The sequence below is a fragment of the Bidens hawaiensis genome, unplaced genomic scaffold (assembly GCF_021521415.1).
Source record: "Bidens hawaiensis isolate Kalapana, Puna unplaced genomic scaffold, B.hawaiensis_p1.1 tig00006386_1, whole genome shotgun sequence".
In the NCBI taxonomy this organism is placed as follows: domain Eukaryota; kingdom Viridiplantae; phylum Streptophyta; class Magnoliopsida; order Asterales; family Asteraceae; genus Bidens; species Bidens hawaiensis.
Window position 1 is genome coordinate 828,800 of NW_027491428.1, and position 13,870 is coordinate 842,669.

The 13,870-nt window shown below is 35.1% G+C and overlaps 1 pseudogene; it reads left to right on the forward strand.

Moving 5' to 3' along the window:
- The first annotated feature begins 988 nt into the window (after positions 1-988).
- On the forward strand, positions 989-2,277 carry LOC143632235 (late embryogenesis abundant protein Lea14-A-like; annotated as a pseudogene).
- Positions 2,278-13,870: the final 11,593 nt, after the last annotated feature.

Genomic DNA, 13,870 nt, shown 5'->3' on the forward strand with positions numbered 1-13,870 from the left:
TTGGCTGCTGACGGTCTCAACTTTTAAGGTATTTGTTCCCAACAGTCGCCAACTAACGAAATCCTAACATCGTTAGTTGCAGGTCGCCGGAAAAACGTTTTTGTCGAAAAAGTCACATTTTTTTCCCCAGAAAACACCACCCGAGCATTGCCGCGAACCACCACCACTTGAGCGCCACCAACCGATTCCGACGATGATTCTCGGGTTATGGCGATCTAGTTAATTAGGGCTTTTACTAGAAAACGGTTCCTAAAGGTCTGATACAAAGTTACAAAGATATTTGGGGCAAAAATGTAGAGTTTTCCAGGAAAAAAAATGTGAGTTTTCCGGGAAAAAGCGTTTTTCCAACGACCTGCAACTAACAGCGTTAGGATTTTGTTAGTCGGTGACCATCGGGAAGAAATAAGCTAAAAGTTGAGACCGTTAGCGGCCAATTCGTTAGTTAGGACGGACAACGACCAAAAGACGATAGTTAGGATTAATAAAAACCAATATACCGGAAAAAAAACATGTCCTAAACAAGATATACACCTATATATGTTAAGTGTCAGATCTTTTCAAAACCAATTGCATGTTGAGAATCATAAGAGAGATGTTCATTTCACTTCAACGAAAAAAAGTAAATACCTAAAAACATTATGACAAATGACTTTGTATGCATAAATATGCATACTATAAATGTGCAGCCAGTGTCTTTGACTGATTTGAGACTTTTGAGTGTATACATTTAGGAAGGACTATCAATATTGTGTAACACATTAGTTTGTGTATATGTTTTTAATATCGATTGATATAAAGTAACAAACTTTTGTAATTCTAATTTATAAAGCAACACGTGTCTAATTATCACCATCCACATCCAAAAAATCAATAACAAACATATATATATATATTCAACAACAAACAATCACAACCAATTCATCATCTAAATCAACCAACTCATACCTTTTCATTTTTTTTCTCTAATTCCATAATCACCACCGGAGAGATGGCTGGATTGGTAGACAAGGCCAAGGAATTCGTGGCGGAGAAGGTCGCCAACATGAAGAAACCGGAAAGACGTCGATTTGAAAGACATCAGCCGCGAATGCATCACCTACAAAGCCGACGTCAATGTCACAAATCCTTACAGCAATGCTATTCCTATATGTGAGATCTCGTATACATTCAAAAGTGCCGGCAGGTTCGTCTGTTTTGTTCATGTTGTTGCATGCATATATGAACGTTGTGGATTCTATACATATTTGCAAATGTGTAGATCGAATGATCGATAGATCGCAAATGAATATGATTAATCCAGACAAATTGATCATGATTTTTTGCTTTTGATCGATGCGTTTATTATATATTCATTCAGATATGCGATCGTTAATGCTTGAGTCCGCTATTTTTGGACAAAATGATGATGAAATCAATGCATCATTCTTCGAATATGACTGATTCAAACGAATGAATCACGATTATTACTTTTGATCAATGCCTAATCCTTTCAGTATGATTAGGCCAAGAAACAAACAGAATGTTCAATGAACTGCTCACAAGCAGTTTGGCTAGAAGTTTGTTTATGTCCATTTATATAATGAGCATGAATAGTGTTTTTTGTTTATTTTAATTAGACGAATGAACACGAACACATGTTTCATTCTTTAGTTACGTTCATTTACGTTCGTTTATTTCCGTTTGTTTATGCTTCGTCTATGTCCATTTGTTTGTGTTTCTTTAACCAATTCAACTATGTAATTTCATAATTTTTTTTAAAAAATATTGTACACGCACTGGACTTCATTTGGTGTTTGTTTATGAATTATGTTCATTTGTGTTTTTTCGTTTATGTTCATTTTTGTTTTTCATCTACGTTCGTGTATGTTCATGAATTGTTTGTTTATGTATAAATAAAAACCAAAAATCCAAACAAATTAGTCACAATTATTACTTTTTTATCAATGCGATTCTAATATACAATTTCAGATCCGTGATTATTTCAAATGTGCTATTTTTTATGAAATCATGGTGATTGCCGAAGGCTCCATCCCGGACCCTGGCTCGCTAAAGGCGAATGGCAACACGATGCTAGACATGGGGGTTAAGGTGCCGCACAGCGTTTTAATAAGCCTTATAAAGGACATTGGTGCTGATTGGGATATAGATTATGAACTAAATATCATTCTCACAGTTGATCTCCCAGTCGTTGGTAACCTCAACATCCCGGTGAACAGCGTTGGTGAGATTAAACTACCTACGCTATCCAGTTTATTCGGATCTTCAAAGACGGTTTAACGATTAATGAGAATATCCATTATGGATTTCATGGCCATATGATACTAGTATATGACTATACTATACGTATACATATACGTTTGTTTTTAAATACTTTACAGTGTGTATAAATATACTTGAATTCCAAAGGATGATATGTAACAAAAATAATTCTCTTCTTCCTTCTGTTGGAAAATCTTGATCGAACACATAAACACGAGATTGAGCAAACTCGTTCGGCTCTTTTATTGTTAATCAATGAAAAGCACACAAATTATTATAAGCCCTAACCGTATAATTATACTAAACTCATTCACATCCTAACCCAACTCAAACTCTATTTTAATAATGGGATTTTTACATATACCCCTTGTTAAGAGGCCTTATTACATATTTACTTAACCCTTGAAAGTTAATTACATTGTAAAGCCCGGAAATTTTCGTTAATCGGCTTGATTGTTTATAAAAGTTTGTTTAAAAGGGGGGTTTCATCTTTCTAATTTAGGGGCCTTGTAGTACGTTTTAAAAGTCCATTTATCCATCCTTTTGCTCACGACATCACCTCTCATAATTTAAAGGACTAAATTTGTATGTAACACCCGCTAATTTCGTTTGGTTGTAGGGTTTGTAAAATATTTGGGATTTAATCTTTCAACTAGATGGGCTTTTTAGTACTTCTTAAAAGTCCATTTACTATCTTTTGGTTCAAGTTATCACAAATTGCAAATGGAAGGGCCAAAATTGTAAATTCCTAAACCTAAAAGAACTTGGCCGTCCCCCCCCCCCCCCCTCACTCTTGCAATCGGCAATTCATGCCGCCACCACCACCATCGATTTTGCTTCACTCCAGCCATAATCAAGCCTTCTCCCAACTAATTCCAGGTTAGTACCATGTCAAGGAACTTCTTTTTCACCATTAAATCGTTTATTGGACCCTAGAGATGTCATAAACATGTTGAGGTTTGAGTTTTGATGATAACGGTTTGCTGACAGATTCGTACTCGCTTATTGTTTGGTCTGTAACTCAATGATAATTGATTGTTTTTGATCGATTCTTGTTTCCATGATGTTATACTTTGAATCTAGCTTCCAGAAAGGTTGGACGAGATTTGAATGGTTTTTATGATTATACAAAAATATAGGTCAAAGCTGATTCAGGGAAAAATATTCTGGTCTGTCTTTCCGACACCATCATTCCCTAATGGCAAAGCCAAATGGGTTTGTTCCACTTCTGGAACTTAGTATTATGAGTTTAGGAGACAACTCAATTGGCCTTGAATAATTTGGGTAAATGAGTTGAGAGAACCATTAAAATACTTTTTGTTGCGCAATCTGCTAACCTGTTGGTACCTATCTGCAATGAATGAATTATTGTGAGTTTTATATGCATGATTAAAATATAATAAAAATTGTTTGAGAAACATAATTCATATATTCTACTATGGTAAATTTTGTAGAATTTATTTCTAAGTTTTACTTACTAAATAAAATCCGTTTGTACATGCTATAATCAGTCTTGCAAACTGCTTGATCAGGATTTGAATTATATAACAAATGCTTGATGTTTTGATCATGGTGTGGCATAGGATGCATGTTAGAACAACTTGGAACCTACCAACATTAATTGAAATCACCAACGAGTCGTCGGGTCAATTTTGTGTTTGTGTGTCCATACGTGAGTCTTAGAGTCTTGTGTTATTGAACACACTCTCATAACATAAACACTTGTACTAGGTATCTGTTAACGAGTTAAGTGCATTCCTTTGACTTTTAAGAAAAATCTATCACACACGACACCAGGTGAGTGCATAATGCCCATTTTTACCTTTTTTACGTTTTGGGCTAGCATACACACCTTACTACGATTTTACTCGTTTAAATTATTTGGACGATATTGTATAGTTTTACCGGTATTTGTATATTTCTAGAATTATGTATAAGTTATATCCTATGCCTAGGATATTTGTAGTTTGAAGATATTATTAGGCCTTGTATTAATTCCTAGACTATTCATTATTTATAGTTTACGCGTGATGATATTAGTCGGTTGATCGATTGGCTAAGATTTTTATTATTGATAGTCTACGCTTGAGGATATCATTAGGCTCGTTTATAATTATATATTTATGAAAAATATATATAATATCGATAGTCTATACTTGAGGGCATTATTACGCCCGTTTATAATTATATATTCCTGGAAACTATATATTATTTATAGCCTACGCTTGAGGAGATTATTAGACTCGTTTATAATTATATATTTCTGAAAAATATATATTATATCGATAGTCTATGCTTGAGGGCATTATTAGGCCCTTTTATAATTATATATTCCTGGAAACTATATATTATTGATAGCCTATGCTTGAGGATAATATTAGACTCGTCAATAATTATATGTTCCTGAAATTATATACTAAAGGCTATGCTTAAGGATGTTATTTAGTTGATTGATTGTTTAAGATGTATGTAGACATGTCTATCGATGTGTATGATTTTGATAAACTGTGACCGGGTCAAATATATTACTCGAGGAAGACTCGGGGTGAGGAGGCCCGTGCTGCATGTTTATGTTGAAGCGGGTCAAATATATTACTTGAGTCCTTAACTTTGTGTTTCGTGACTTGGGATGAGGAGGCCCGCCGTCTTGCTAAACCGTGATCGGGTCAAATATATTACTTGAGGAAGACTCGGGGTGAAGAGGCCAATATCACGTGTTTAGGTTTTGTTAAACCGTGACCGAGCCAAATATATTACTCGAGGAAGACTCGGGGTGAAGAGGCTCGTGTTACGTGACTATGTTTTATTAAACCGTGACCGAGTCAAATATATTACTCGAGGAGGACTCGGGGTGAGGAGGCTTGTGTTACGTGATTTTGTTTTGTTAAACCGTGACCGAGTCAAATATATTACTCGAGGAAGACTTGGAATGAGGAGGCTTGTTACGTGATTTTGTTTTGTGACCGGGTCAAATATATATCTCAAGGAAGACTCGGGGTGAGGAGGTCCGTGTTGCATGTTTGACCGAGGAAAAAATTATTTATTTATTTATTATTTTCTCTAAAAGTTTGTATTATTTACTTATGAATTCCTCTACTATTTTTATATTTATAAATTTCAAACTGATCTATAGATGTTTATCAAAGCGTAAACTCACTCAACTTAAGCTGACTTTGTGTGTATGTTAGATTGATTTTCAGATTGAGAAGTTGGGGACTCCTGCTTGGACGTGCTCGAGATTACCTGGATGGTTGAAGGCATATCTAGTCGGAGAATTAATAATGCAAACTGTTTTCTTTTCATTTATTATTACACTTATCTAAAATTTTGATTTTTGGGCATATTTTCTGGTTTTGGGATTTGGTACTTGGTTATTTTTCCGCTACATGTAACTCTTGACTGGTTTTTAATAAATCGAAATCGTTTTGACTTTTATGTTTGAAAATTTTGGATATGATGACCAATTGTTTGACTCCCGGGTTTTGGGGTCTTACATACATATTCCCCCCTACTCACATGAAATTATCCAATTACCCTCTTCTATTTCCTATTGAACAACGGATCTCCTTCGGTACTCCTCCCTTCGCAAATCCTAGACATCGTACTCACCTATCGAACATTGCTCTCCTAAGGCGACGATCTGCAGCACAACATCGAACACACTGTTTAGGAATCCATTGCTTGGGATTTTCAATTTGGCAATTGGCTGTTTCCTCTCTTAACGATTTTATCAAGTTCATCCTCTTTGTATATGCAATTTCATATGAACTTTGTTTGCTGAAATCGATACAGCTCTTAAATTAGTCGAGCACAAGGTTTGCAACAAACATGTAAACCTAGTATTGTTTTAGGTATAATTATAACAAACATGTAAAACAATTGTGAGTGCCCCTAAAACGGATTCAATTACCATCTTAAAGGTGTAATTATACCAAGAAAGCTTGGGTGGGTAAAAAATCGACGAATCAAGTGCTAGGACAAGTCAAATAATTAAAGGCAAGCACTAGGAAGAATTGAAAGTCAAAATTGGGTTCAGGTGCTAAAGGCACGGGAAATTAAAGATCATAAGTAAATAAGGAACGAGGATGAATTTAACCATGGAGATCAATCTCGAAGGACAAACAAATTAGATACAAAAAAGGGGGTGAAGCTATAAATCCGCTATATAGTAATAATTTTAAGAATTTCGAAGGTCTGCAAGGATTTAAACGCTTAACAGTTTGACATTAGGGGGGGGGGGGGCATTGTATGAGATTTATAAGTGTGGAATTATCAATAATTTATGATATGAATTGAATTGGGGGTACCAGGTTTTTATAGGATCATGTGGGGAATATTGTGAAAATATGTAAAGTGTAGTTCTGTTTCATTGTATGTCAGCTCCTCGCTAAAACAACTTTGTACTTTGTTTATTATGAATGAATTTGTGTTGTTAGTAATAGTAAAACTATTAAAAAATATATATAGTTCACTATTAATAGCTGCAGTATTGCAAATAAAGAAAGGCTACCACAATTGTTTTAGTTTGTAGATATGATGAATATATTTGGCACTTTTTTTTTTCATTTTGGCGTTCGTCAAAAAAGAAAAGAAAAACTTTAAAAGATTTCAAAAGGTGGAAAACTGGTGGCTGAATTTATTAGCTACAATTAGTTTTAGAACCCATGTATTACACGGAATTTGCCAATGTGCAAATTAATACAATAAATTATTTGAAACAAATAAAAAAGACTAAATAGAATTTTTAGAAACAATACAAATTTTAATTTTTAAAAAAATACACAAAGGAGTGGGATCTTGTCAATAATAACATTAAGCAGTGTCTTCGAAAGTTGCAGATGGTCACTTTACTGCAGCAATAAAGGTGTTATGCTCATCCGGTGTTGCATCATACAATTCTAATACCACAAAGGCTTTAGAGGCTAAACATCTGTACAAGAAACCCTCAGCTATGTCGAACATGACATATTTCGAGCCTCCTCTTATGGCAGAGGTTGATAGTGTCTTTGGTTGCATTAAATCGTTTCCTAAAGGAACTTCGTGTGGAAGGGACGGTTTGAGAGTGCAACATATTTTGGATGCTCTTTGTGGAGAAAGGTCGGCTATTTCCATTGACCTCATACTACAGTAGTTAATTTATGGTTAGGATGGAGATGCCCGTCTACTTTGGCGGAGTTTGTCGCGTTAGCTCCTCTCACATCGCTTTTAAAACCCGACAACGGGATTCGACCTATTGCAGTGGGTCCTATACGGAGGCGCTTGGTTTCTAAGGTTGATATGAAAAGTGTTGGCAAAGAAATCACCAAACACCTTAATGATTTCCAGCTTAGAGTTGTCGGGTGGTGCGGAGGCCATATTACATAACGCCAACTGGCAATGTTGCAAAAGTCATTATGCGGACCCTAGGCGGCCGGCTTGGGAGTTTAGAGTAGTCGGAGTACTCAGGGAGCACTCAGACATGGTATATAAAGAAAATTAATTGTTGGACATTATATATTTGTCAAAATAAGCATAATTCACTTCAAAAGGGTACTCTAGCTGACTTGGCAACTTTTGAATGACTTTTAACTGACTTTTAGAGAACCCTAGCCCGCCTGGCACGACTCTTGACCGCATAGCCCAACTTTTGTCCGACTTTTTACCAACTTTTAGAAATTCATAGCTCGACTAGCACGACTTTTGACCGCCTTGCCCGACTAGTTCAACTTTGACCGCCTCCGACTAATCCAGGCCGACTTGGAAAAAGTATCCAAGGTAGGGGTCCGAGGACTGACTAGTCGCCGACTAGTCGGCCTTGGAATTCGACTTTTACAACACTGCCAACAGGATATTGAGTGAACGCCACACTGATGGGTCTCTTGCAACGCTTACAGTTGATTTTTTAATGCATTTAATATGGTGGATAGATCGGCTTTACTTCACGAGGTAAGGATCAGATGCCCTTCTGTTTCCTGATGGGTGGAACTTTTATATGGGCAGCCATCAAGACTATATCTTGGGGATGATCATATTTGGTCCACCACAGGGGTTCAACAAGGAAACCCATTAGGACCACTTGTTTTCCCCCTTGTTTTACACCCCCCCTATACATCAGATTCGAGACAATTGCAAGCTTCTTCTTCTTCATGCTTGGTATCTTGATGATTAGACTATCATTCGAGATTTAATGGAGGTGGCTAAAGTGTTGGATATCATTAAGGTGACGGGTCCAACTTTGGGTCTTGATACGAATATTAAGAAAAGTAAGCTATTTTTACCTTCTTGTGATGGTACAAAGTCTCATGACGGTTTATTCCCTGTTGACATCGGAAGACCATTATTAGGGGTAAAGCTTCTTGGGGAAGCTGTTGGTAAAGACACCAGGTTTATTAGGGGGTTGGCAAAGTAGAGAGCTACCAATGCTGTTGATTTGATGCGTCTTCTCCCAAAACTTGGTGACCCGCGGAGTGAGTTACTTTTGCTTCGATCATGTATGGGTATTGCTAAACTTTTCTTTGGTTTTAGAACATGCTAACATGTACACATGATGGAGGCAACGTTGTTTTTTGACAAGGGATTGCTTGAGGCGATTGATGTGCTAAAAGTAGTTTAATAACTATTAACTAATTTAACTAAAAATAAACACTAATTAATACTCTAGACTCTCTAAAACTCGACTAAACTACTAACCGACAAGTGAACCGGTCAACTCCAGTAAAGCTAAGTAAGTCCGGATATCGAACACACGAGACTCTCTAAATTACATTTATTAGCTAATTAGACTCGACTACAAAACACGACTTATTAATTATATTTGTTTGGGGGGTTTTTATTTAAAATACTAATTTAATACTATAATTAAAAACTAATTAAGAAAACAAGTAATTTAAACGAAAACAAAGTTTGTTGTGAAAATAAGATGATGATGAGAAAACTACCTAGGCTAAAATCCCCTAAATTTCAATTATGAATTAACCCGGGAAAATATTTAGTTATGGACAGGATCGTAAATTAGACACTTAAAAGAAAACCCGAACAGGACCCCTGACCCTTCTCAAGAAGACACCTATGGGTTTCTAATAAATTTTTAATGCACACCAGTATTAAAATCAAGTTCGCTTATGGTCACCTAATTAATTATGATCTAGTTCCTTTATACGAAATCCTACCTTACAGCGCGGAAATCAAAGGCAATTTAATATATTTAATTGATTCAATAGACAATAATAAATAATCAAACCTAGACGGACTCCTTACGAAGAACTAAATCTAGCAAGATTAAATAATAAAGATCTATCAATAACCTAGCACCTTACAGCTATTTAGGTTAGCAGCACACTTAGGTTTATTTGACAATATTATTCATATAACCTTATCATGACATCAATCATAAAATAATCAAAAACACAAAGTAATTAACCTAATAGCAATCATATCATATGACAAACAATAATCAAGGAAAACTATGGAATAAAACTCACCAAACAATCCTAAGCATCAATATGCATCAATTTAATATAAATAAATCTTTTACTAAATCATAAAAACCATAACGTAAATAATCCCAAGTCAAAACAAAACGTCAATGTAGGTTCATCATAAGCCTAAGTAGTCTAAGGGTTTAGCCAACAACCATACTCAAGAACAAAAAAAAATATGTTCAAACAATAAATTCATGACAAAAAATAATAAGTTCAAACCGACTAATAATGATGATTGGATGAGTAGGTGCTGAACCCTTCTTTCTCTAACTTTCTTGCGTCCCAGCCAATCTGCCTTTGACGTCCAGGGGCTGCCTTCTCTTTCGTAAACTCTCAAATTCTGCCTCCCATTCCTTTTGCTCGACCCCTTATATATATGTTAATTATAGTTCTTTTATTTTTTCTCCAAGTCAAGGTAACCGACTCTTTCTTTTGTGGCCCTTTAGCCCACTCCAGCAACGTGGCCCAGCAGCTTAGCCAAGATGTTTATTTAATTTCTCATTCTCTTCGTTTTGTTTTGTTTTTCTTCTAAAACTGCATACAAACAAGAAATTTACTTGAGTATCATATTCTTTAATATAACTTATGGTTAATTTTTTTCTTTTCTATTTCTTACTTATTTGTAGATCCACAAATCCATTTACCCATTAATTGTAAATAATCCTTCATGCATTTTCCGTAAGTTTACATTTTTATATTGTTGTCATATTATTATTATTATAGTTATAGTAAAAATACTCTATTTAGCTCGTTGACTTTCAAAACCTTTCAAATATATGAAATCCATATATGAACCAAATAGAGTAACTTTCAATAAAAACATGGCTCAAATGTGTTTAAAGTGTAGGAAATATTTATATAAAAATATATATATTTTAAGCCACATCAGCGATCGAGGACATTGTAGTTTGTGGAGGTCATTTCTTTGGAGACCTCCAATGGTGACTTGCTTTCTTACCCATTAAGATCAAGAATAGGGGTTTGGGGTTGTATTTGTCAATTAAGAGGCTTCCTCCTATGCGTTTGTGGCCTCGAGAGCCCACTCGTGGGCGCTTCAGGATAACATTTTGCGAGACAGTGATATATGTGGAATGGATTCTGATTATTCTTGTGCTTTGGCTTGTCTTCGTGATATGATTCAAAGCGTCGATCTTAACAGTTTTACTAACAAAAAGACCGCCCCCTCTAAAGTCCAACTTGCCTGGCGAGTGCTCTTTTTAGTAAAATTATTTACGACATAGAGTCACACTTTGACATGAAAAGTAGACAAAAAAAACCATTTTTGAGTGTCTATGAGCACCGCATGCTTAAGATTTTCTTCTTGATATCCCTGTAGATGGATTAGGCTAGCATATGTCTCCAGTGACGTATCGTACTATCTTTAAGTATCGTCTCATGATTCCTCTATTCCCGTTTGATGAGATATGTCTTGTTTGTCATAAGGCGTGTTTAGACTCATATGGGAAGCACGCGGTGCATTGTAAAGAGCTACCGGGGTTCAAGTACCGACATGATCTGGTTAGGGATGTGCTCTTTGACATATTCAGGCGGGCCAAAATTTCTGTTAAGAAAGAAGCACCTGTGATGACTGACCCGTCGAAGGGAAGATTATCTCTTCGACCGGCTGACATTTTAATGTTTGGATGGATAGCAGGAATACATGCGTGTGTGGATTTAATAAGGGTTTCCCCTCTGGTGGGCTTAGAGAGTAGTGGTTTGACAGTCAGTCAAGCTGCTTTAAAAGATGTTTCAGGCAAGGTGACTAAACATGAGAAGGCGTGTCTTGACAACCAACATGTATTTATTCATTTTGCTTTTGACACTTTTTGTGTCCTCGCGTCTGAAGCTGTGAAGTTACTTACCCGAGTCAACAGGTTATGCATAGTAATGTTATGACTCCAAGATCAGCGAATGTGGTTTTTAAAAGATTATGTTTTGTAATTCAAAATAGGGTAGCGGCGCTGCTTGTTGTCCGTTTGTCTTCTGTTTCGATGTAATCACTACCTTGCTTATTACAATTAAAGTATTAAATCAATTTCTTTTTAAAAAAATGATTATATAAATCTAATAATATACAAGTATTCATTTGGGTTTAAATTGGGGAAATATGTAATTGATGCTTTTAGGATATTCTTATTAGTTAATTAAGAATAAAACAGTTATTTAATTAGTTGATTTTAATGAAATTGGGAGACATGTAATATATGTGGTTTGTGAGGGGAAATATGTAATTGTGATATTTAAGGGTTTGACAAATATGTAATAAGAGAACTTAGGAAAGGGATATATGTAAATGCCCCTTTAATAATCACATAAATCAACTAGATGAGGCTTGTTAATTCAAACTAGCAGTTATCCCTGATTTAAATATAAAAGACCATAAATCATTCTTCAAGAATTATAGCGTGTCTTGATCTAGGGCTATCAATTTATGACACGGACCTGTTAACACGACACGACACAGGTTTTAACAGGTTTCGTGTTTTAAACAGATCAACCTATTTAAGACATGCTTAAATTCATGTCTTAACAGGTTAAAGACCTGTTATCATGTTAGTAACTCATGTAGTTTTTTTATTTAAAAAATAAATATAATATACTCCTAATGCCCTAAACCTAAAATCAAACTTACATACAACATTTCACTCATGCCCGTCAAAACCGGATATTATATTTTTAATGGATGTTATGATTTCCTTTTATGGTTTTTTGTTTTAAGTACGTTATAGATTTGTGGTTTTTTTTTCCTTCAAAGTATGTTATTGGTTTGTGGTTTTTTGTTTCAAATATGCAATGGATTATATATTAATTAAGACTTTTATGCTCATTTTGAAAATTTTTGTTTCATCACCCATGTATTATTCATTGTCTTTAAGCATGTTCATTAACCGGTTAACCTGTTACTAAACATGTTCGTGTTTGGAAAAAATGACACGATTAGTTAACGCGTCGTGTTCGTGTATAATGCCACAGGTCACCGTGTCTTACCGCGTTGTGTCTTATCATGTCGTATCTGACATGTTATGACAACCCTGTCTTGATATTTATCTCCTTAATTCAAGATTAATGTCTTCACCTTTCACCCACCATGAATGTTTGATGACCACCATTGTACAACTACAATATGCATCACCCTCTACCACCGATACACACGAATCTACACCCGATAGAAACTTCGATTAAAGTCACAGAAACGCGTTTATACACACACAATCGAATTTATGTCCCCATTGGCATCTTTCTTAACTCTATTATTATATTAATTTTATTTTTTTATATCATTCTTTGTAAAGTCAAAAATGATGATATGTTCATGTGGTTTTCCAGCAATACTTCATATATTGTGTTAAACAAAATATGTTTCCAACTTTAAAGTTCATTTTCTAATTTGACTCAACTTTAAATAACGCGTTTATACACACAATCGAATTTGTGTCCCCATTGTCATCTTTCTTAAACATGTCCATGTTCGTGTTTGGAAAAAATGTCCCTGTCCGTGTTCGTGTTTGAAAAAAATGACACAATTAGTTAACGTGTCGTGTTCGTGTATAATGCCACAGGTCACCGTGTCTTACCGCGTTGTCTTATCGTGTTGTATCTGACATGTTATGACAACCCTGTCTTGATCTTTATCTCCTTAATTCAAGATTAATGTCTTCACCTTTCACCCACCATGAATGTTCGATGACCACCATTGTACAACTACAATATGCATCACCCTCTACCACCAATACACACAAATCCACACCCGATAGAAACCCCGATTAAAGTCACAGAAACACGTTTATACACACAATCGAATTTATGTTCCCATTGGCATCTTTCTTAACTCTATTATTATTATTATTATATTAATTTTATTTTTTTGTATCATTCTTTGTGAAGTGTTAAAAATGATGATATGTTCATGTGGTTTTCTAGCAATACTTCATACATTGTGTTAAACAAAATATGTTTCCAACTTAAAGTTCATTTTCTAATTTGACTCAACTTTATATAACTTTTAGTAGGGATATGGGTAATTTGATTCTTAGTTTAATAAAGATAACTTCTTGTCTGTTGAGGTTGATGGCAATTTTGATGCTTTACAATACGATTAGATTAAAAGTTCATTTTGCAATACATGTTATTCGAAATTTGCGTACGTTAAA